Source organism: Petromyzon marinus, chromosome 23, assembly GCF_048934315.1.
Source record: "Petromyzon marinus isolate PM22_M1 ecotype Great Lakes invasive population chromosome 23, UKy_Petmar_22M1.pri1.0, whole genome shotgun sequence".
In the NCBI taxonomy this organism is placed as follows: Eukaryota; Metazoa; Chordata; class Hyperoartia; order Petromyzontiformes; family Petromyzontidae; genus Petromyzon; species Petromyzon marinus.
Genome location: NC_133689.1, coordinates 10,867,496 through 10,893,755, shown reverse-complemented (window position 1 = coordinate 10,893,755; position 26,260 = coordinate 10,867,496). Strand labels below are relative to the sequence as shown.

Below are 26,260 nucleotides of genomic sequence, written 5' to 3'. Positions count from 1 at the left end.
ATGCTGCGTTGGGAGCGTTGTGCAAAATCAACAAAAACAACTCAATGCATCCGGCAACACATTCGTGTGTGTGGCCTTTAAGAAGGAACACTATGCAATCCACGACGTTTCGGGCAATGGGCCGCAAATATTGATAAATAGTACAATTAATGTACGTACTATAATAAGAACGTGTATAATGTGATTGCAGTGTCCAGGGCTAGGTGGCGCGCCACTTAAGACGATCTTTCTCATATCGTTCCCTCACGCCCGCAACAGCAAGTTACTCTTTCTCATTTCTTAAATCACTATCGTTACATAGAGGCGGCTGTCACCAGCATCGTCGTCGTCGTCATTTCAACCGTAACATTATCGGCATTGTCAAGGTATATATATTTTATAATTTAATTTGTTATTTGGAATCTGAGGCGATGGGAGCGGTGGTGGTGTGGGAGATGCGGTGCACGACGCGGCGAACGCGGTTTTAAATGATTGTATAATTTTTGACGTGTGTAAAAAATAAATAAAACGAGTGAGATTTTTGTTTTAAAGAAAAGGACATTTAATAATAATATTCTATTGACGCATTTTTGTTTTTTGGTCACACCGTATCGAATCTGTATCGGCCCGGCGCGATCGAGGCCGTGGGTGGGAGGGCTCCAGGCGATGACGGCAGGAACCTCGCGGCGATCAGGTGAGGGAGCGTAAGCTTCTCGTGGTCATTTTAACGCGCTGCGATTAAAGCGAAAGCTTCGTCGCGATTTAAATCGTGAAGTTTAACAGACAAAAAAAAATAATTGCCTCGGTTTTTTTTCGTTCATTTGCTTTCGCGCGTTTTTTTTAATGTAAACGAAATGCACCGGCGGCGACGACAACGACGACGCGTTCGCCGCGATCCCCGCGACGTTGCCCCGGCAACGCGCCGACGAGGCTGCGTTGGGCGAGGGATGGCGAGGGCCGTTAGGGATCGCGACGATTTGGTTTCGCCGAATGAATGAACGAACGGACGTTGAATCGTCGTTACCTTCCTGTTCTGTGCATATTGGGGGAGCCACAGTGGGCCCCGTTGTTTTATATGGGGCACTCTGGCCAGTAAACAATCTTTGGTTATCCAGCTTAGTAACAACATTTGGTTATCCAGCTTAGTAACAATCTTTGGTTATCCAGCTTAGTAACAACATTTGGTTATCTAGCTTAGTAATAATCTTTGGTTATCTAGCTTAGTAACAACCTTTGGTTATCCAGCTTAGTAACAATCTTTGGTTATCTAGCTTAGTAACAATCTTTGGTTATCTAGCTTAGTAACAACATTTGGTTATCCAGCTTAGTAACAACATTTGGTTATCCAGCTTAGTAACAATCTTTGGTTATCTAGCTTAGTAACAACATTTGGTTATCCAGCTTAGTAACAATCTTTGGTTATCTAGCTTAGTAACAATCTTTGGTTATTTAGCTTAGTAACAACATTTGGTTATCTAGCTTAGTAACAATCTTTGGTTATCCAGCTTAGTAACAACATTTGGTTATCCAGCTTAGTAACAACCTTTGGTTATCCAGCTTAGTAACAATCTTTGGTTATCTAGCTTAGTAACAATCTTTGGTTATCTAGCTTAGTAACAACATTTGGTTATCCAGCTTGGTAACAAGCTTTGGTTATCCAGCTTAGTAACAACATTTGGTTATCCAGCTTAGTAACAATCTTGGGTTATCTTGCTTAGTAACAACATTTGGTTATCCAGCTTAGTAACAACCTTTGGTTATCCAGCTTAGTAACAACATTTGGTTATCTAGCTTAGTAACAATCTTTGGTTATCCAGCTTAGTAACAATCTTTGGTTATCTAGCTTAGTAACAACATTTGGTTATCCAGCTTAGTAACAACATTTGGTTATCCAGCTTAGTAACAACATTTGGTTATCCAGCTTAGTATCAACCTTTGGTTATCTAGCTTAGTAACAATCTTTGGTTATCCAGATTAGTAACAATCTTTGGTTATCCAGCTTAGTAACAACCTTTGGTTATCTATCTTAGTAACAACATTTGGTTATCTAGCTTAGTAACAATCTTTGGTTATCTAGCTTAGTAACAACATTTGGTTATCCAGCTTAGTAACAACATTTGGTTATCTAGCTTAGTAACAACATTTGGTTATCTAGCTTAGTAACAATCTTTGGTTATCTAGCTTAGTAACAACATTTGGTTATCTAGCTTAGTAACAATCTTTGGTTATCTAGCTTAGTAACAACCTTTGGTTATCCAGCTTAGTAACAACCTTTGGTTATCTAGCTTAGTAACAACATTTGGTTATCCAGCTTGGTAACAAGCTTTGGTTATCCAGCTTAGTAACAACATTTGGTTATCCAGCTTAGTAACAATCTTGGGTTATCTTGCTTAGTAACAACATTTGGTTATCCAGCTTAGTAACAACCTTTGGTTATCCAGCTTAGTAACAACATTTGGTTATCTAGCTTAGTAACAATCTTTGGTTATCCAGCTTAGTAACAATCTTTGATTATCTAGCTTAGTAACAACATTTGGTTATCCAGCTTAGTAACAACATTTGGTTATCCAGCTTAGTAACAACATTTGGTTATCCAGCTTAGTATCAACCTTTGGTTATCTAGCTTAGTAACAATCTTTGGTTATCCAGCTTAGTAACAATCTTTGGTTATCCAGCTTAGTAACAACCTTTGGTTATCTAGCTTAGTAACAACATTTGGTTATCTAGCTTAGTAACAACATTTGGTTATCTAGCTTAGTAACAACATTTGGTTATCCAGCTTAGTAACAATCTTTGGTTATCTAGCTTAGTAACAACATTTGGTTATCTAGCTTAGTAACAACATTTGGTTATCTAGCTTAGTAACAATCTTTGGTTATCTAGCTTAGTAACAATCTTTGGTTATCCAGCTTAGTAACAACATTTGGTTATCTAGCTTAGTAACAACATTTGGTTATCCAGCTTAGTATCAACCTTTGGTTATCTAGCTTAGTAACAATCTTTGGTTATCTAGCTTAGTAACAACATTTGGTTATCTAGCTTAGTAACAACATTTGGTTATCTAGCTTAGTAACAATCTTTGGTTATCCAGCTTAGTAACAATCTTTGGTTATCCAGCTTAGTAACAACATTTGGTTATCTAGCTTAGTAACAATCTTTGGTTATCTAGCTTAGTAACAATCTTTGGTTATCCAGCTTAGTAACAACATTTGGTTATCTAGCTTAGTAACAACCTTTGGTTATCTAGCTTAGTAACAACATTTGGTTATCCAGCTTAGTAACAACATTTGGTTATCTAGCTTAGTAACAATCTTTTGTTATCCAGCTTAGTAACAACATTTGGTTATCCAGCTTAGTAACAATCTTTGGCTATCCAGCTTAGTAACAACATTTGGTTATCTAGCTTAGTAACAACATTTGGTTATCTAGCTTAGTAACAATCTTTGGTTATCTAGCTTAGTAACAACATTTGGTTATCTAGCTTAGTAACAATCTTTGGTTATCTAGCTTAGTAACAACCTTTGGTTATCCAGCTTAGTAACAACCTTTGGTTATCTAGCTTAGTAACAACATTTGGTTATCCAGCTTGGTAACAAGCTTTGGTTATCCAGCTTAGTAACATCATTTGGTTATCCAGCTTAGTAACAATCTTGGGTTATCTAGCTTAGTAACAACATTTGGTTATCCAGCTTAGTAACAACCTTTGGTTATCCAGCTTAGTAACAATCTTTGGTTATCTAGCTTAGTAACAACATTTGGTTATCTAGCTTAGTAACAACCTTTGGTTATCCAGCTTAGTAACAATCTTTGTTTATCCAGCTTAGTAACAATCTTTGGTTATCTAGCTTAGTAACAACCTTTGGTTATCCAGCTTAGTAACAATCTTTGGTTATCTAGCTTAGTAACAACCTTTGGTTATCTAGCTTCGTAACAATCTTTGGTTATCCAGCTTAGTAACAATCTTTGGTTATCTAGCTTAGTAACAACATTTGGTTATCCAGCTTAGTAACAACATTTGGTTATCCAGCTTAGTAACAATCTTTGGTTATCCAGCTTAGTAACAATCTTTGGTTATCTAGCTTAGTAACAACATTTGGTTATCCAGCTTAGTAACAATCTTTGGTTATCTAGCTTAGTAACAACCTTTGGTTATCCAGCTTAGTAACAACATTTGGTTATCTAGCTTAGTAACAACATTTGGTTATCTAGCTTAGTAACAATCTTTGGTTATCTAGCTTAGTAACAACATTTGGTTATCTAGCTTAGTAACAATCTTTGGTTATCCAGCTTAGTAACAACCTTTGGTTATCCAGCTTAGTAACAACCTTTGGTTATCTAGCTTAGTAACAACATTTGGTTATCCAGCTTGGTAACAAGCTTTGGTTATCCAGCTTAGTAACAACATTTGGTTATCCAGCTTAGTAACAATCTTGGGTTATCTAGCTTAGTAACAACATTTGGTTATCCAGCTTAGTAACAACCTTTGGTTATCCAGCTTAGTAACAACATTTGGTTATCTACCTTAGTAACAACATTTGGTTATCTACCTTAGTAACAACATTTGGTTATCTAGCTTAGTAACAACATTTGGTTATCCAGCTTAGTAACAATGTTTAGTTATCCAGCTTAGTAACAATCTTTGGTTATCTAGCTTAGTAACAATCTTTGGTTATCCAGCTTAGTAACAACCTTTGGTTATCCAGCTTAGTAACAAGCTTTGCTTATCCAGCTTAGTAACAACATTTGGTTATCCAGCTAAGTAACAACCTTTGGTTATCCAGCTTAGTAACAACCTTTGGTTATCCTCCTTAGTAACAATATTTGGTTATCTAGCTTAGTAACAATCTTTGGTTATCTAGCTTAGTAACAACCTTTGGTTATCCAGCTTAGTAACAAGCTTTGGTTATCCAGCTTAGTAACAACATTTGGTTATCCAGCTTAGTAACAACCTTTGGTTATCCAGCTTAGTAACAATCTTTGGTTATCCAGCTTAGTAACAACCTTTGGTTATCCAGCTTAGTAACAACATTTGGTTATCCAGCTTAGTAACAACCTTTGGTTATCCAGCTTAGTAACAATCTTTGGTTATCCAGCTTAGTAACAACATTTGGTTATCCAGCTTAGTAACAACATTTGGTTATCCAGCTTAGTAACAACCTTTGGTTATCCAGCTTAGTAACAAGCTTTGGTTATCCAGCTTAGTAACAACATTTGGTTATCCAGCTAAGTAACAACCTTTGGTTATCCAGCTTAGTAACAACCTTTGGTTATCCAGCTTAGTAACAACATTTGGTTATCTAGCTTAGTAACAATCTTTGGTTATCTAGCTTAGTAACAACCTTTGGTTATCCAGCTTAGTAACAAGCTTTGGTTATCCAGCTTAGTAACAACATGTGGTTATCCAGCTTAGTAACAACCTTTGGTTATCCAGCTTAGTAAGAATCTTTGGTTATCTAGCTTAGTAACAACCTTTGGTTATCCAGCTTAGTAACAACATTTGGTTATCCAGCTTAGTAACAACCTTTGGTTATCCAGCTTAGTAACAATCTTTGGTTATCCAGCTTAGTAACAACATTTGGTTATCCAGCTTAGTAACAACATTTGGTTATCCAGCTTAGTAACAACCTTTGGTTATCCAGCTTAGTAACAATTTTTGGTTATCTAGCTTAGTAACAACATTTGGTTATCTAGCTTAGTAACAACCTTTGGTTATCCAGTTTAGTAACAATCTTTGGTTATCCAGCTTAGTATCAACATTTGGTTATCCAGCTTAGTAACAATCTTTGGTTATCTAGTTTAGTATCAACATTTGGTTATCTAGTTTAGTAACAACATTTGGTTATCCAGCTTAGTAACAATCCTTGGTTATCTAGCTTAGTAACAACATTTGGTTATCTAGCTTAGTAACAATCTTTGGTTATCTAGCTTAGTAACAACATTTGGTTATCTAGCTTAGTAACAATCTTTGGTTATCCAGCTTAGTAACAACATTTGGTTATCTAGCTTAGTAACAACATTTGGTTATCCAGCTTAGTAATAATCTTTGGTTATCTAGCTTAGTAACAATGTTTGGTTATCCAGCTTAGTAACAACATTTGGTTATCCAGCTTAGTAACAATCTTTGGTTATCCAGCTTAGTAACAATCTTTGGTTATCTAGCTTAGTAACAACATTTGGTTATCCAGCTTAGTAACAATCTTTGGTTATCTAGCTTAGTAACAACCTTTGGTTATCCAGCTTAGTAACAACATTTGGTTATCTAGCTTAGTAACAACATTTGGTTATCTAGCTTAGTAACAATCTTTGGTTATCTAGCTTAGTAACAACATTTGGTTATCTAGCTTAGTAACAATCTTTGGTTATCTAGCTTAGTAACAACCTTTGGTTATCCAGCTTAGTAACAACCTTTGGTTATCTAGCTTAGTAACAACATTTGGTTATACAGCTTGGTAACAAGCTTTGGTTATCCAGCTTAGTAACAACATTTGGTTATCCAGCTTAGTAACAATCTTGGGTTATCTTGCTTAGTAACAACATTTGGTTATCCAGCTTAGTAACAACCTTTGGTTATCCAGCTTAGTAACAACATTTGTTTATCTAGCTTAGTAACAATCTTTGGTTATCCAGCTTAGTAACAATCTTTGGTTATCTAGCTTAGTAACAACATTTGGTTATCCAGCTTAGTAACAACATTTGGTTATCCAGCTTAGTAACAACATTTGGTTATCCAGCTTAGTAACAATCTTTGGTTATCCAGCTTAGTATCAACATTTGGTTATCCAGCTTAGTAACAATCTTTGGTTATCTAGCTTAGTATCAACATTTGGTTATCTAGTTTAGTAACAACATTTGGTTATCCAGCTTAGTAACAACATTTTGTTATCCAGCTTAGCAACAACATTTGGTTATCCAGCTTAGTATCAACCTTTGGTTATCTAGCTTAGTAACAATCTTTGGTTATCCAGCTTAGTAACAATCTTTGGTTATCCAGCTTAGTAACAACCTTTGGTTATCTAGCTTAGTAACAACATTTGGTTATCTAGCTTAGTAACAACATTTGGTTATCTAGCTTAGTAACAACATTTGGTTATCCAGCTTAGTAACAACATTTGGTTATCTAGCTTAGTAACAATCTTTGGTTATCTAGCTTAGTAACAATCTTTGGTTATCTAGCTTAGTAACAACATTTGGTTATCTAGCTTAGTAACAACATTTGGTTATCTAGCTTAGTAACAATCTTTGGTTATCTAGCTTAGTAACAACATTTGGTTATCTAGCTTAGTAACAACATTTGGTTATCCAGCTTAGTATCAACCTTTGGTTATCTAGCTTAGTATCAACCTTTGGTTATCTAGCTTAGTAACAATCTTTGGTTATCTAGCTTAGTAACAACATTTGGTTATCTAGCTTAGTAACAACATTTGGTTATCTAGCTTAGTAACAATCTTTGGTTATCCAGCTTAGTAACAATCTTTGGTTATCCAGCTTAGTAACAACATTTGGTTATCTAGCTTAGTAACAATCTTTGGTTATCTAGCTTAGTAACAATCTTTGGTTATCCAGCTTAGTAACAACATTTGGTTATCTAGCTTAGTAACAACCTTTGGTTATCTAGCTTAGTAACAACATTTCGTTATCCAGCTTAGTAACAACATTTGGTTATCTAGCTTAGTAACAATCTTTTGTTATCCAGCTTAGTAACAACATTTGGTTATCCAGCTTAGTAACAATCTTTGGTTATCCAGCTTAGTATCAACATTTGGTTATCTAGCTTAGTAACAATATTTGGTTGTCCAGCTTAGTAACAACATTTGGTTATCCAGCTTAGTATCAACCTTTGGTTATCCAGCTTAGTAACAACCTTTGGTTATCCAGCTTAGTATCAACCTTTGGTTATCCAGCTTAGTATCAACCTTTGGTTATCCAGCTTAGTAACAACATTTGGTTATCCAGCTTAGTAACAACATTTGGTTATCCAGCTTAGTAACAACTTTTGGTTATCCAGCTTAGTAACAATCTTTGGTTATCCAGCTTAGTAACAACATTTGGTTATCCAGCGGCGTGCGCTTAACAAGGCTGACTTGCGAATGAGACAGAATGTCGAAACTGAGGTCCCAGATGTATCTGGGCTTAGAAAAAAAAAACCCTCAATTATGCTTTAAAGATTATTAATGGTCTGTAAATGGCAATGGGCCGATGGACTTTACGTGTACAGGTAGTCCTCTATTTACGATGGAGATGCGTTATGACGACCCCATCGTAAGTCAAAAATATCGTAAGTCGAAGATGGCCTAGCCTACCCAGGAGTCTTAAAGAATGGTGATAATTTAGCAAAACAGAGCAATTTACAGTACCGTACTCTATGAACTATATACTGTATGTATTTATTAATTACAATACTGTATTGCACAGTAAAATTTTAAGTTAAAAAACAAGTTAAATTCTTAGCCTATCTATATGAACTGCAATTTAATAGAAAGTTTTTTTCAGGAAACAATCCTATCTGTTATATATATATAAAAAACAACGTACAGTACCGTACCTCGTACGCTGCCGCGTTTGCCTGCCGCACGAAATAAAAAATTCAGTATTTAACAATTTTGTCGTATCGCTATCGCCGTCGTAAGATCGAAGTTACGTAAGTCGGAGCATCGTAACTCGGGGACTGTATTTTGTATTTCGCTTGTGGAGAGATGGAGGGGATTTCTGCTTAAATCACTCTTGCGGCGTGAGAATGGTTATGGGGTTTTGGATCGCCATTCGTTCGCGTATTGAATTTCAGGCCCAATTTTCCGATTTGATTTTTTTTATTTTTAAAATCGAATTCACTTTCATCGTGGGTCACTGTTTCATGCCAAGTTATATGTTGCTTTTCATCACTCCACTGCTCCTCCTCCAAGCCAGCAGCCCTCAGCGGTCTTGCGATGTTCATAATCCACCCAGCACCGTCTAAAATCTCAGTCAGAGGGACACGGATGAACAGCAAAGCGAGAATTCTGGACCTCGTACAGCCGCTCTTACGTTAGCAGTGGTGCACAAGCACAATTAGAAAGCAAAAACCCCCTTAAACATTAGCAAATAACAGTGTGGTTTTAAATGAAAAAATATGTATGCAAATTGGCTACTCTTTGGGCAAGGGCTCTACTCCATGTCTGATGTAGAAGAGCCCTAGCCCAAAACGTCGCCTTTAAACAAAAATGTAATACTTTGTTGGCGATATAAACCACAAAAATATGAACATATAATAGGCAAAGTTTCAGGCAATGGCCCTTAGTGTGTTATGAAGGACCAATACCTATTTTAATGTCGTTACTATGGCGAAGGAAGGTGGACCACAAAAAAAGCAATGAAATGAAGAGGAAAACAATAGGAGGTTGAGGTGCTTTTGTAAAGCTAATCTTGATGAACTTGATTTATAAAAGTACCATACTTCAGCAGGGTACCTACAAATAACGTAAACTATCGTTCAGAAACATGGTCAGCAAAAAAAATTACAACAAAGGAATACGGAGCGAAGCATGCTTTGAAATATTAAACAATATACATATTTAAAATGTTCATTCAATCATTTATTCCACCCTTGCGTATGGCAATTTACCCAGGAGCTAAATACCAAATGGTGAGGCCTGCTAGCCACGGAAGGTCTTCACGAGAGAGTTGATGTAGTTTTGATATTACCTCCTTGTAGGAGCGCAGACTGCAGTGGCTTTCTTACATGGTCCATAGTTTGGGTTGAATGGCCACAGTCACACTCTGGCTTGTGTGCATCGGCCTGTTTATGTTCTGATGTGGTTGATGGTTCTTACCGCCGGTGTCTTCGAGGAATGTCAAAGCCAGGCGGCACGATGTTTGGGTCACGAATGAGCAGCAGCTGTTTTTTTTCTGGACGTCCGCGTTGTTCCACTCGGTGCGCCAGCGTTCTGCCGGATCTGGGTGAGATTCTAGGATGATAGCGCGATCTCAGAATCAGAATCAGAATCAGAAAGGGTTTTATTCGCCATGTAAGTTCACACCGACACGGAATTTACTTTGGCAGGATGGTGCATACATTCAACATATAGGAATCTAAAATCTTAAATAAGTTTTAAACAAGTCTTACTATAATAAGGGTTAAAAGTCTAACACTAAGGGGCTGAAGTATATAAAATTAAATAAATATCGAATATAAAATAGCTTTAAGATATAATTTAAAAATACAAATAGGGAAACATAGTTAATATCAGCAACGTGTCGTTATGTAGATCAAATGTTAAAAACAGTGTTAGCCCTTGGCCTTGTTTAACAGGCCAGCAGCAGATGGGAAGAAACTGTTTTTATGGCGTGAGGTTTTGGTCCTGATGGACCGAAGCCTTCTGCCGGAGGGGAGTAGCTGAAACAGAGAGTGTCCAGGGTGGGAGAAATCGGCCATAATCTTCCTCGCTCGCCTCATAGACCTTGTCGTGTGCAGGTCCTCGAGGGTCGGTAGATTGCAGGCAATTACCTTCTCAGCAGTGTGGATGATACGCTGCAGTCTGCTCTTGTCCTTGGCAGTGGCAGCAGCGTACCAGACGGTTATGGAGGAGGTGAGGATGGATTCAATGATCGCATTGCCAATCCCCCTTCCTCAGAAGGGGGATTGGCACTTGAGTCATTGGCGAGGTACATTGTCGGGGTTTTCGTTCATGGGTAGGTTGTCAATGTTAAGGCAACGTGAAAACTCCCTTGCAATGTGCATGTCTCTGCGGACATTTGGTTACAGAATGTTCGTCGGAATAGGGAGCCAGTGGAGTGGTGTTGGTTGCAGTGTTCTGGTTGTGATGCTAATTGCACTATTTAATTGTGCATCTAGCAGTTTTGTGTACGAGCTCATGGACCATGTTGGAGCGCAATAATCTTGCCATCGAGTAAATCAGTGAGAGGGCAGCAGTCCACAGCACATCAGATGGGGCACCCCAGTTCATTCCTGCAGGTTTCTGTAGCAGGGCGATTCTCGATTTGGCCTTTTCACAGGCCTGTTTTATGTGGAACTTGAAGGTCATGCTCCTATTCATGATAATCCCTAGATATCTTGGAGTGGGGTCATAGCGCACTGGGCTACCACGGAAGAACACATCAAGGGTGGCATCTGATGCATGATTGTTAAGGCGGAGAGTGCTTGTGGTTTTTGAAGTATTTGGTTGGAGTCTCCAGTGACTGAAATATGCCTCCAGTTGTTAGAATATTGACAATGTTCTCGAGGTTTGTGCCATGTGCAGCAAGGGCTACATCATCTGCAAATTGAACTTGCGAGATTACGCACATGGCAGGTAACTTGTGTATATGTTAAATAGTGATGTGCTCGTTTTCGAGCCATTGGTCATAATTCTCTTGCGGCTGTGTTTACCAGATAGGTGGACACTGACAGTGCGATTGCTGAACCCTTCCTCGATTAGGTGAACAGTAAAACGACATCTGAGGAATTTTGGACAACTTCAGCAGGCCACGAAGCCAAACAGTGCCATTAGCAGTAAAGAGGTCAGTCATTGCTGCTGCATATTACAGGTTTTGTCGGTCAGATCGCGTAAATATATAAATGTGTCGTTAAACCTGCCACCACCCAAAACAGCCACTTAATAAAGTTTGTCACGTAAACAGAACGTGCCAATTTGTTGCTAGTACAGCACACCGGTGTGTTGGAGAGCAAAGCCACAACAACGTAGTAACGAATTTGCATGTTCTGTTTACGTGACAAACCTTACTAATTGGCTGTGTTGAGTGGTGGCGGGTTTAATGACACATTTATATATTTACGCGATCTAACCCAAACAATCTGTTTTATGGATAACATTTGATCACGAAAGCCTACGTGTTAAATTGCTGCTGCAGTTTTCTGTTGATACTGGAGACCAGCTTTTGTGAGGGTGGTGAAGGCAACGATCTGTTTGCAGCAGCTACAGCTGGTTCGAAATCTGGCTTGTTCAGGAGGCAATTGGGGGTCAACGATGGGGGAAATTCTGGAGAGCATGGCACGTTCTACCAGCTCGCGGGTGGTGGGAAAGAGGGATATTGGCCTTCAGCTGGGAGGGTAAGTCATGCAGCTTTCCAGCGTTTCAGAATAGCGGTGACTTTGGATTGCTTCCATTATTTCTGCATTTGGCCAGTCCCGTGTATGACGGTGAAGAGGTTTGGCAAGTCATTTGCCAACCGTATAGTCGCAGGTTTCTTTAGGAACTCGGGACACAGGCCATTAGGGCCCGGTGCCTTGTTGAACTTTGTGGCCCTGAGGGCTGCTTCAGTGACAGTGTACATGGTCTTGTCAGATCTGTTGCTTTGATAGTTGTCTCATGGTGGTAGTAAGTTGTTTCCTGATAGCTTGTTTGGCAAACATGTCCATTGGGGCCTTTTGAGCAGGACAGCAGCTTGTGGGAAGCCACGACGTTCGCTCTGGTTGTTGGCTGTCTCTCCTTTCTTGGCGAAGAGCCACCTAGTTTTCCAAGGTAGCTGCCAGGCTTCATGGCTGGAGTGAGTATTCACCAAAACCAAGGAACACGTAGATGAGACGACGTATTCAGGTTAACGACATCATGCGAACTGTTGGAAGGACACGTCGTGGCTAAAAGGGATTGACGGCCGATGGTCAATATAATGATGGAGTTGTAGCCAAGGAATGGAACTTGTCCGAGAGAACGGCCGCCTGGGAGATGGAGTGGTGACACTACATTTTTTAGCCAGCCTGTTGTACATTATTTTTATTTTGCTCACATGTTCTGTTTAATGTGCTGTGCTATGAACCCGGCGACCTGAGTTCGATTCCCACTTGCGGCCAACATCTGTGATGAATGTCTGAACCATGCCTGAGCCTCCCCTTGGTCAACTAAGTCTCAAATGAGTCCATGGTGCGTTGTGTAAATATCACTTCTAGGGAGACAAAGGAGACGCGGGTGTGGTGCTGGCCACCCACCCCCTCGTGTGCCGTGCCAGCTTTCATAGGTGCTCGCGAACAGCACTTGCCCCAACAGCCTGTTACAGGCTATGGGGGTTTGATCTTTGTGCATGTTTTTTCGGGTGCATTACATTTAAAAAATATCCCCAGGCAACTACAGAGTTTTAAGAAAGTATTATTTACACGTCAACATATCCCTGTGGGGCAAGTGCTACAAAAGAGTTTACGTTTTGCTGTGAAAAGTTACAGGCTCCTTGACTGAATAGCATAGTGGTGGTTGCATCGCACGAGTCTGCGATCACGTGCTGCATTGAGTTTATCAAAGACATAGATGTCTCTGACGATCTGGGATTTGTCCGTTAGAATCAAGTGCTTATTGTTCCTAAAGTAACAATTTTGGCTTCTCCACATCCCATTTGCGAGATTTTATTTCAAAGTGTTTGTTATTTTACGATGATGGCTTGCGGTTATTGCGCTTTCAAATTATCACGTGGAATTATTTCTGAGGCACGTCTTTTAAATGTTTTAATGTTTGGTATATTTATCATCGTTCAAAGCTGGAGTGTTGTAAATTGATCCTGATTAAACGAGTATAGGTTAGTGGTCATCTCCATTGGCAGCCTTGAGCCATTTTTGGAAAGTCCGCATTAGTATGGTGAGAGTCCGAGCGGTTTCTTTATCAGTGAACAGCGAGTAGGAAGATGATGAGAACGACACGGAGCAACCTACGCTGTCTTTCCAGTGGGGTTTCTACCCAGACACCTGAGCACTACATGTCACTGGGTGATTTTAACGATGAAAACAATGTCCTTTACACCTGCCCTGCTCCAGCTTCAGAGATCTGATGAGATTGGGAGCATTTTGGGTGATTCATCCTGAGGCCTTTTTAGGCAAGGTCGTCACCAAAGGAAGGTAGCTGTGGAACGACGTTGCTAGCAGGGCAGTGCATTGAAAGTCCATTGCTGCACTGTGCAGTACTATGCTCCAACATCTATTTTCCCTGTTTACAGAAGTGATGTGCGGTGAGGTCAATGGCTGGGGAGGCACTGGCTAGTGTCAGAGCAAGATTCACACACTGAGGGGGGCGTGGCCTCACGGAGGGGCGTGGCCTCACGAAGGGGGGCGTGGCCTCACGGAGGGGGGCGTGTTAGACACATCTCCCTCAGTGAGGCAGATGTGATAGCTGCCTCCCCTGGTGCTTTTTCATTGCAGTTTCATGACGAGACCAGCGAGCCTAAATATATTTATACACAATACGTGAAATAAGTTACCTGGAGTATGGAAGACGAGAACATGAAACGAAGGGGTCTACAAACATTACATTGATGACATACTGAGATAGTAACAGGCACACGCTTATTGCCCGCGCTCCATCCAGCTACTGAGGGGTTGCGCAATCAGAGGGGAGGCTGAGCTCGTCACTGCCTCACCTCTCGTCTCTCCCTGTATTTGCAGCGGAGCTCCGCAAATTTGGCGATTTTGACTATAAAAATGATTGGAATTGTACAGAAATAATATAACACAGATCAGTGGAAAAATCTTAATATTTATTTGATTTGATATTTTTTTTCGAAACAACTATTTTCATTGGAGTATGACAGGTGAGGCTCTGCCTCCCCTGCCTCCCCTGACCGCACGTCCCTGGTCTACAGTGACCAGAGTGGTCAAGTATAGTGAAAAACCTCCACAACCGACACGGTGTAGGGAGGCCCTCATTCGGCAGTGGATTGAGAAAAGGGCTGTAAATATCCACGTACTTACTATGTCCATAATTAAACAAAAAAAAGTCAAACTATCATGTTTGACTATTTGTTTTTCTATCAGTGGTGTGCACATGGAGAGAAACTGAATACTCGGCTTCAAGAAAAATACATATCGGTGGATATCAAAGTTTGCACAGAATGGATCCAGCAAATGCATTATGAATCCATTTGCTGGACTGCTAGCTTCTAGCTACCTGGCAGCCTAGCAGATTTGAAGATTCACAACAAACGATGATCTCATCGTGATCCACCAACCCCACCTCCAAAGTGCAGGATTATAGGCACACATCACCTCCCCCAGCAGTCATCAGTGATCAAATGTCGTTGGTCCGATTAACATAGTGCTAGCTTGCACTTAAAAGACTCAACTTTAACCACGGGTGACTGACCTGGATTCGACCCGAGTAACTTGCTCTCGATGGTCTAACATCATATTACCTTCCAGGGCCACCGAGCTTCTTCCCTCCGTGTGTGTTATTTATTTTTTTGTTGTTGCAGCAAGGAACGGCAGGCTCGAAAGGAAGTTGTCTCGAATAATGAGCGTTCGTTAGGTCCCACGTTCCATCTCCTTTTGCGTCACATCTCACAACCCACACCTTAGCAATGCAGCCTCCCCTGCACGCTGTCAGAGGGCACCGTTGCGAATGTGAAGGATGGAGGAGGCTTACTTTTCGCCGCCAGGTCCCTTTGCCCCCGGCGTCACATTTTCAGGGGGGGGGGGGGGACGCAGGGCATCATCGTTCATCTCCGAGAGTAGTTATCAAGCGGCTGTGGATTCGTAATTTGATTCTTGTGTGCCCGTGGCTTTATAAGCGAGGTGCACGTTGTTGGATATTGGTGAGTTCAATCGGATCTTTCCAGCTGTTAGCGAGGGAGTGATTCGTAAGGGGCCAATTGGAAACGGTCTTGACGTCACGGGATGTGGTTGTCCCGTTGTTTCTTTTGGCAATTGCACTGTTTAACACGGAGGCCTTTGCGTTCGATGTTATTCATAACTGGTGGTTGTTCGGGGGCTCTTGTGGCGCCCCTCACAACCATTTATGGCTTTCGGCCAGGAATGTCACGAAAAAAATTTGCACACGAACGACGAATTCACGCAAGCACCCCGATTCTCCGTTACGAAGTTGCAAAATGAAACATATTTTGAATTGTATTATGTTTTGAATTAGATTATTGTATTTCTTCATTAAAAGCTTGTATCATTTTACATCTGGAATACTTAATTGAAAGCGACATTTCGTGTGAATTTCCTCTCGTCGTTAAGTCGATGGCCTTGCTGGGGGTTTCGTTTGACGCGGACTTTCACCCGCCCCTCTATAGCCCCGCCAAGCGTTGGTTGGCTGCTTGGTCCCGGTCACGTGACACACTTCAACCAATCCGTGCCACATTAGTCACAGAATGACAATCACAGACCTGGGTGTTTATATATTAGGGTAATAAAGGTTATTTTTTGGGTGAGATCGCATGAATATAAATGTGTCGTTAACCTACCGCCACCAACAATTCTGGAAAAATCGCATGATGAAGCTGGTGATAATCACCAGCGAAACATCGTACTCGAAATTGGAAATGTGGGCTTACTCTCCAACACACCGGTGTGCTGAAGCAGTAACTAATTGGCATGCTTTCTTTACGTGACAAACCTTACCAATTGGCTGTTTCCTGTGGTTTACGCAATTTAACCCAAAATAGACGTTGCTATGGGCAACTACACTTGATAAAGAACATGAAAGAAAAAAATGAAAACAGAGTCATTGTTTTCTTTGCCACATTTGAGCTGAGACAGCTTAGGGCCCTCGTGGTATGGGTGGTTTTCCACTGGCTATTTGCCATGCCGAGCCACACTGATATACACTGGCCTCAAAAACTAACTGAATCTGGCTTGGGGCCAAGCAGGGCCGTGGGCGGGCCTATTGGAGCTAAGTTTGATGTGTTTTCAGTGTTTTTACCATTTGATGTTGTTTTTGCTGCTTTTATGATTTTATGTAAAGTGTCTTTGAATATTCAGAAAAGCGCTCGCAAATAAAATGTATATATTCATTGCGTGTGACGTAAGCGGAGGATTTGCATCGCACTATGATAACCGCTGGTACTATCATTCGCCCCAACCACGTGTTCGTATGTAACGTCGCAAATAAGATACGTCATACACATTTTCAAGGGTGGTGAACTTTAATAAAGTTTACCGTCACAGTTGAGCAGTGTGACATCGCCTGATGTTGCAACAATCCTCGCAGGACCACATGGCTTCTGAAGTCCCTTCAATGGCCCTCTTATCCACACTAGGTAGTGAACTTTCCATGTGATGTGCAAGGGTTCTTCGCAATCAAAGCAAAACCTTTAGTTCCCAGAATAGATGAAGTGAAATACGTGATTAGGATGTGTGTTTTGCGTAGCCGTTGGGTGACTGGACTGAGACGACCATCTCGCTGCGTGTGAGGGTCAACTGTGACTGATTCCTGGTGTGACGTGGCCATTTTACCCCTTCAGCAAGACAGGCACAATTCAGGTCATTGTCTTCAAAAATTGTTTGTCCGTTTCTGCCACAATTTCTGCCTGATTTGTTCTGTCGGCGCCGTCTAACGAGACGGTGCTCCGTTGGGAACTCTCGCGGAGCAGTGGAAGCTTTCGTGTTTGAGAATTGCTCAGAGAAGCGGATATCAAAGAGCTATCTGAGAGATTCTAGATTTGAAGTTTTCGTGACTGCGAGGATCCATACTCTTTGGTTCTTTCGGTAAAATCACGTAGGCAAAAAAATAAATAAAACATTTAATTAAATAAAACAAAAATGAAAACAACTAAATAAAATCACGACGTTTTAGGGCGCAACACAAGCGTCCGTCTTCAGGTGGAGACACAACACAGCGAAAAAACAATCGCTGACATATGCGTCAGCGATTGTTATTTCGCTGTGTTTTGTTGCGCCTGAAACGTCGTGATTTTATTTAGTTGTTTTTGTTTTATTTTTTATTTACTTTTTACCTACGTGACTTTACCGAAAGAACCAAAGAGCTCTCTGAGAGATCCCTCGTGGCCTGATCCACAGAGTAAAGAGCAGCACTTCCCCACCCATCCAGAAATATCTTTCTCGCATGACAGTAAAAGTAATATTTCAATTCTTAGAGCTGACAATTGATTCGTTACTGGGTTGAGATGATAAACTCTATAAGCTTGAGAAGGTTAAATTTAGATTTAAAGCTTTCGTGACTGCAGTAATTCATATTCTTAGTTCTTTCGGTAAAGTCACGTTGAAGGGAAACGTCGTGAGAATTTTTATTGTTTTATACATATTTTATTATTTTGTTGTTTCCCTTCAACGTGACTTTACCGAAAGAACTAAGAATATGAATACTTGAGAAGGTTGTTTAATCACAGGCCCCTGCTTGTATGTGAAACCAGGATCTCAGCGGTGCCAATGCAGCACTCTGACCTTTGAACCACCCAGCCACACATCATCATAGATTCTTAATTCTGTTTACATAAAAAAAATGATAAGCCTTATTTATCTCTGCGTTATTTTTGACGAGCCAGGTGAGAATTTGGCGGAAAGATGTCGCAGTCGGAAAGTGGCGAGTTCAAACCCCTTATTGGGAGTCAACACAGCCCATCATTCTCTCGTGGCCAATAAAATTTTGTACCATTTTGTGTCAAGTCAACAGTGTTCTGTCATTATAGACATCCCGGTTCCCTCCATAGATGTGTGGAATTGCACCACTTGGTTCAAGACCACCACTGAAGAGAAGCATTGCTTGAATTTCTTCTTCACTGAATTTGCTGCTGCCGTGCATTAAGGGAAACCTGCTTCCAACAGCTAATGCTGCCCATGTGCAACCTAATGTTCTGAGTGCTTTACGCAGCCTGCAACACACACACGGAAATGAACGGTACATATGAACGTGATATGCCGATCGAAATCTTGCATGCTGTGTGACTCAGTGTTGTTTAGCCTAAAATAAAAAAAATGGAATGACCAGTAGCAGATAACTTTTTTTTAATAATAGTCACCAACATTTAGGTTGTCTCACTGTGAAAATATACATTTGTAACCGAGTATTATATTGGCCAAAGTTAAATGCTTGGGGAGGTTTGACAAAGTCAAGGGAAAATGTCTGCATACTCAAAATAATAACTCATCTCCATTGGTAGACCTGAGTCAGTGGTAGAAATTCCACATTTCTGTGGCAGGGCCAATCCTCTCCACAGGGTGAGCACTGGTGACTAGAAGTGGAACGAGGCGGATTTTCATCCACTGACGTTGATTAAGGCGATGCATTCGTTTAATCGCGCGTGAAATGTTTTCTAGTTAATTTGTGCATCGACCTCAGAGCCACTCGAGGCGCTACCGTTCGGCCGGGCGGTGGTGGCGTACGCCTGTAATCCACGGTGGACGGCCACCCAAATGTTGTGAAACCCACCTTCCCGTGGCCGTCGAGGTCACCACACCATGACTTGCCAGGAGATGGCAGTACGGAAAGTGGATTGATCTCAATCCGTTCCTATCTGTACAGGAATTGAGGATGCTCTGGTTTCCTCCCATACATGGATCAGCTGAAAACAACTTAATATATAGGGGATGTCAGAGCGTGGGCAGTGGTTGGTGGCCTGTCTGGTTGTCTGGTTGCTTGTGCCTCCTTGGGTTGTTCCCTCTCTTCGAGAGCGAGCGAAAACTGTGCGCATTACGATTTGATATTATTATCATTATTATTATTCTCTGCCTAGTTTAAACAAGAATCATGATGATCAAGGCATTGCCGGTGAGGGGTTGTAGGTGATGGGGGGCGCATCAACTCATTGGGCTCCTGCTGTTAACCTTGGTGGGGGGAGGGGGGTGATGGCATGGATCTGAGCTCATGACCTTCCCGTAATCAATGGGCCCTCGCCGAGTTGAATAAAGAGCCCGTTGAGGTTAATTTAACATTTTTGCAACTTTTCATTTAAAGCTTTCGTGACTGCAGGGATTCATATTCTTGGTTCTTTCGGTAAAGTCACGTAGAAGGGAAACAGTAAAAAAAAATATCTGCCTCGCGATTCTGCTGGGTGGCATTTTAGGTTTCAGCACTCGACAGTTAAGTGCTGATTGTGCCATCCGATATGGACTACACGGTCCTTTTGGCAATCCATCGCTGGGTAAGGGCCTCCTTATACCATGTGTGGGTTTGTGGAGGTTTGGCTTACTACCTTTTCACTATACCCGAGTGTGGGATGGTGAAGGTTGGAAGCACAGACGTGAGGGGCATATTATTACAATGGCTTTCATATTCTTGGTTCTTTCGGTAAAGTCACGTAGAAGTGAAATAATAAAATAATACAAATAAAACAATACAATTCAATTCTCATTCATAAAAAATACAATTCTCATTCTTGTGAGAATTTTATTGTTTTATTTTTATTCTTTTATTGTTTCCCTTCTACGTGACTTCACCGAAAGAACCAAGCATATTTTTTGCAACTGATTACAAGAAACGATAGCTTTTATTCTTTTTGTATCGACAGCACTTTAAGGTTTGGTAAGACGACATCACCCTGAATTCACACATCCTTGAACCTCAGAAGCTCAGCTGATTTGAGCCTTGGTTCGTTCTTGTATTTATCAACTCACTCATCTATTTACCTTGTGCGTCTGGTGTTGTGTGTGAAAGTCGCATGTTAAAGCATTTCGCTGGATAGCACTCAGATGCCAGAGCTCTGAAGGCATACCAGGTGCCGTCGGCTTTGGCCTACGAAGCAGCCATGAGCTTGCAACACAACAGCAGCATGTCCTTGAATTCGTGCAGAGCTTTGCGTCTTTCCCATCATACGTGTGGGTTCTCGCCCACATCACAAATAGAAATGGAATTTGGCCCAACGTCCCAAATGGAGGGTTCCCCCTGAAAGACATCTTTCAACGTATCAAGGCTCTTCCTGGGTAAGTAAAAGGCATCGGGGCCGTCCATAAATGACGTCACGCACCTGGGGGTGGGGGGGGGGGTCAGATACTTGTGACGATGTGTGACGAGGGGGGGGAGGGGGGTTTGAGAAATGTGACGCGCATTTTGATGTGACAACTTTAAATAAATGTAGACAACACGTTCTACTGAATTAAACAAACTTTTTAATAAATGTTTTCTCCTACATCAGTGTGCAGCGCCACATTAAATAACGCTTTACAATGACAATAGTTTAAAGCGATTTGAAGCGTGTTTTATTTTCAAAATGGAAATATGGTTTTGGGGGGGGGGGGCAGAGCTTTGTGACGTCATATTTGAGGAGGGGGGTCTGACTTTTTGTGGCGCCGTGTGACGAGGGGGGGGGGGTCAAAATCGTCCAAAATCGCGTGACGTCATTTATAACCTTCTTTAGTATTTGTAGTCGGACGATGGCTCGCAACATCTTACCTTTGTGAATGACAAAGCGGAGACAAGTTACGTTAAATTCAATTCAAAGCATTCCAAAAAGGCTAAGATGTGTCCCAAAATGATACAGGCCCAGTCTGTTACAATGCCAATAAAAACAGTATTTATATGGGTTCATTCTATTATAGTTACGTTGCAAAAGCTTGCGCGTCATTTTTTTTTAAAAGGTCAGGATTCACAAACGTGGGCGGTGCTCATAATTATAATCAATGGCGACTGTTAACCAGCAGTGGAAATTCCACCTTCCTATGACGGGACCAGGGGCGGAGCCACAGGGGGGGCGGGGGGGGGGCTCAGCCCCCCCTGAAATTTTGGGAAAGTCGGTAATCGGGATTACCGGATATCCGGCTGCTGCAAAATGCTGCAGGCTGCCACCTTGTACTGCCCTGCAGGCTGCCACCTTGTGGTGCCACCTTGTGCTGCCCTGCAGGCTGCCACCTTGTGCTGCCCTGCAGGCTGCCACCTTGTGTGCTGCCCTGCAGGCTGCCACCTTGTGCTGCCACCTTGTGCTGCCCTGCAGGCTGCTTGAGCGGCAGCCTTTCGAACTTATCGAACTTATCAGCCACATCCACGGCTCCAACTTATTAATAATCTCCGCGTTCAAATCCAATAAAATTTGTTTTATACATTTGTGGTGCCCATTGGAAAAGATAAACACTGGATATCTCACAATATTGAGGTCAGCCCCCCCAAAGTCAAAATCCTGGCTCCGCCCCTGGACGGGACCGTTCCATCTCATGGCCAACTTCTGTTCATTTCCCCTTTACATACTGGTGCAGCATTTCCTTGGGGTTCTTATTTTACCAAGGCCTGGGGATAATGATGACGATGGCAATGACGATGCTTAACAACCTTCCATGGCTTGAGTTAACTCTGGCCGGTATGCAGCTCTTGGCTTTCCTATGTTCTGGTGGCATCTCTTCAAATTGTTCCGTGATTTAGGTACATTTACTTGAGATAAGTTGGGTTTAGGATCATGTTCGACTATACTTCACCACGCTGATCAGTGTAGGTTGGTGAACAGTGGTGGTGGGGGGGGGCGAGTTCAGTTTGTGGAGTGTGATAATCACCGTGCCACCACTCCACCCACTATTTACGTTAGATACATCATGACCAAAATACAAATACAGTAAAACCTTGGATTGCGAGCATAATTCGTTCCGGAAACTTGTTTGTAATCCAAAGCACTCGTAAATCAAAGCACTCGTATATCAGTTGTGATCACGTGACGCTCGACACACAAAGCCTATACGTACCGCTCGTATTGCAAGACCTCGCTCGTTTATCAAATTAATATTAATTTTAAATTTTTGCTCGTCTTGCAAAACACTCGCAGACCAAGTTACTCGCAATCCAAGATTTTACTGTACCACATTTTGGGAATTTAGAACTTTGACTCACTTGAACTTGGTTGTTATTGCAATCAGTTTGCCAGCGTAAGTAATATTGTAATGCAATGGGCTCTCACCAGGGATTAGAGGAAGCTGTTTGGGATACATATGTGTACAGTGAAGTTGTTTATATATTTATATATTCGTAATTATAATTTAATATATGTAATGTGTATGTGTGTGTTCGTATCCTGGACAGGGCTTGACTCAGCCCATCATCCCTACAGGGTCATTAAAATAGGTACCCCATTGTAGCAAATCAACAGTGGTGGGCCTCTGGACATCCTGGTCCCGTTCCTAGGAAAGCTGGAATTTGTACCAGTGGCCTAGGGCTGAACAGAGATGAACACCGCTCACTGCACATTTCAGCATGATGACACCTTGACCACTGGCAAGTGCATTTGAATGACCCTTTGTTAATCCACTGCTGGATGAAGGGCTCCTCGTGCCATGGGGGGCTGTGTGGGTTGGTGGAGGGGAGAGGGATCACGACCGGTTCAACGATTATACGTTAGACGTGTCGGGGAATCTTAATTATTCCGAAAGAGCGAAAATTGAAGTATTTTCCAGTGTGAGGATTCGTATGGGTTTAAGTATTTGTCACATGATTGGTAAATGCCCAGTCTATACTATCGTTAATTAAACATATGAATGCTTTCGATTTAAAGCTTTCGTGACTGCAATGATTCATCTTCTTTGGTTCTTTCGGTAAAGTCACGTAGAATGAGAATAAAATAATAAATTTATAAAATAAAATAACACAATAATATTCTCACGACGTTTCGGCCACAACACAAGCGGCCTTCATCAGGTGAAGGGGACGAGACTGTCTGGAGGACAGCGCTCCAGCGCTCCAGCGCTGTCCTCCAGACAGTCTCGCCCCTTCACCTGATGAAGGCCGCTTGTTGTGGCCGAAACGTCGTGAGAATATTATTGTGTTATTTTATTTTATAAATTTATTATTTTATTCTCATTCTACGTGACTTTACCGAAAGAACCAAAGAAGACATATGAATGCTGTGACCTAAATCTGAGAGGAGTGGCTATATCCCAGGGAGGGACTCTCCCATCACAGTAATGTGGAATTCCCCACCACCTGCTTAGGACCACAGATAGGTGAGTTGAAGAACGATGTATCGAATTTTGTTTTCCTAAATCCCCAGTCTCGCGTATGTTGAATCCATCGGTTACAAAACAGCAAGGCCTGTGGTTATCCTATGAATGGATTCGCGCCTGCTAAAGGAATGTGGAGTTTTCACCGCTGCTTCTCATCTGGCAATGCAGAGGAGCACTGCCCATGGATCGTTGGAGCAGAGGAACTATCTGTCCATTGCAAACCTTTACACAGTGGGTTACCCGAGCTTCCTAAATGCCCATTCTGATTTATGAGTAAAGTCTTCGCCTGCTATGACCTGGCATTGTCGTTGCTATGGTAATAATGACGCTACGATATAAGGTCCACGATAATCATATCATCCACAATAGAGGTTTTTGGGTGAGATCGCGTAAATATAAATGTGTCGTTATACCCGACAACAAATTAGTCAGGCTTGTCACGTAAACAAAACATGCCAATTAGTTACTAGTTCAGCACACCGGTGTGTGTTGGAGAGTACACCCGCAACATTTACAGTTTAACGGCACATTTATATTTACACGATCTAACCTAAAAACCCCTTATGGGCAATATTGGTCGCGAAAGTCTACGTTTTAAATTAATCGCATCATCCATTTAGAATGATATCGTTATTACAGCTGCTCATTTTTTTTTCATCTATTTTATTTTCTTGCAGAATGTTTGCGAACAAAAACATGAATCATTAAAAAGGGATATATTAAATGATTGCTTTGTAAAATGTTATCAGGAGTCATGACAGCATGAGGATATACTATTATTTTGAAATGTTTAGTTTAACCGACAGCATGTGCCTTGTGAGCAGTAAATTGTAATGTTTATTGAGACTTTATGACGGGCTTAAGTTGAGTGAATTTCAGTCAAAGATCCTTTAAGCAATCATTATTTGTACTGGGAGCACAGCAAAGCACATAACATACAATAATAATGTGAAATACAGTTACAAAGCTGTGGCAAACTGATTTAGCAATTGCCACACTTAAAAAAAAAATGTTTTGTATTGCTATCGTTTCACGGAATATGTCCCGACAACTCTTCATAACAGCAAGGGATGTGGTCATCCTGTGGGAAGACCCAGCCCCACCATAGTATTGTGTGTTTTCAAACCGATCCAGGGCCACCGTTGGAGAACAACACCCAATATTGATTGTAGCATGGAGACACATTGACATTTTTTGACCTATTCATTGAAGTGGCCCAGAATTCTTTGTGCCCAGCCTGCCCCACGGTTAATCTGTCGGCGTCTGCTGTGACCTAACGGGTAAGCCGGCTCTCGTCCTCTAGAGCAACCGGGGACCCTCCGCACTCCTGCTGAATTTCTCCCTCCCATCTCTTATTTTGAGCTCGGAGACACTTTGACTTATTCAGCAGGGGGTGGTGGCGCGGGGGCGGGGGGGGGGGGGTCTCCCGCTGCTCTGCATGCCCGGTTTGCCCCTCCTTTAATCTGTCACCGGCCGCCGCCGCGGCCGCCGCGGCCGCCGCCGATCTAACGGCGACGGTTGCGGGCGCTCCATCTCCTCCTCGATCTGCCCTGCTCACCGACGAGCGGCGGGCGGGGGGGGGGGGGAAGCAACGTGTGTTCCGCTTCGCTGCCCCTTCCAGGAAATGGCGAGCGGCCACGGCGAGGGCAGAGCGCCGGCCGCGGCGTGCGGTGGGAGTGCGTCGCCAGCGTCGCCAGCGTCGCCGCTGCCGCTCGCTTCGGCTCCACGGCGTCCCCGCTCCGTCTCCTCTGACTGCGGCGAGGTGAGCTGTCGGCGGCTGTCGGCGGCGGCGGCGGCGGCGGCGCGTCGGGGGAGGCGGAGACGGGGGCCGGTGGGCGAGCGCGCGGTGTCCGCTCGGCCAGCGGCGGAGGGCGCCGCGGGTATTCGCGTGCCGCCCGCGGCGCGCGAATTCACTCGGTCGCGGTGAATGTTCTTCCGCGGAAGTAGGAAACGCTCGCAGACGTGAGCGCAAGAGGTCATCAAATGAAAGTGAATTGAAACTGTGCTCTCTGGCCTCTCTGTGTGTGTGCTGCGAAGAGAGGCACATTGCCCAAAACGTCACCTCGTGTATTTTTCTCTTTTTTTAGGCAATTTAGCATTTCTAAATATCCGATACTGCTGAAAAATGCGCGGGTCATGTGGAGGTATTAAATCGTAACTAAAGACTGCTTTAACAAAATTTTTTTTTTAATGCACGTCTTGACATAGGATGGTTATTGATGACTCCTGCATCACAGCTGGCCTTTCCAGACTTTGCTGCACAATTGCTCTCCACTGGCGTGTATTCACCACATTTGTTTTTGTCGACACTAATATCACTGGGCCATTACTGAAGCTCTATCTCCCAGGTCCTGGATGTGCTGAGATCTCTCCGTATAAAGACACGCAGGATGCCGTACTTGCTGGATGTATGAACACCGCTTGGATAAACCGCGAAACATCTTGTTACATCTACCGTGCATTGTTTTGTCATATTCATCTTCGCTACATTTATATCCACAGTCATTTCCCGTTAAAATGTGCGAGCCAAAGCTGCAAAGTGGAAGTGCCCGCTCAGGCGTCAATATAAAGGCATGCGCATAATGCGCATGCTATAATGTACGTTGATTCATTAACCCCTCCCCCCCCCCCCCATTACGCGCAAAAAGGGCACACAAGTGTTATCATCACATCTACGCCTCGATTTAAGGAACTAAACAGTTAGACTTCTCCACAAAT

The 26,260-nt window shown here is 42.2% G+C and overlaps 1 protein-coding gene across 3 annotated transcripts in view; it reads left to right on the top strand.

Moving 5' to 3' along the window:
* LOC116945270 (tyrosine-protein kinase Yes-like) overlaps nt 1–26,260 on the top strand; it is a 124,567-nt gene continuing 98,307 nt past the window's right edge. Inside the window, exons 1-3 of one of the 3 annotated variants that reach the window (XM_032959649.2) lie at nt 1–365; nt 621–673; nt 25,164–25,304. The gene's annotated coding sequence lies outside the window, so the exon portion shown is untranslated. The other 2 variants (XM_032959650.2, XM_076069019.1) reach the window with 2 other exon arrangements.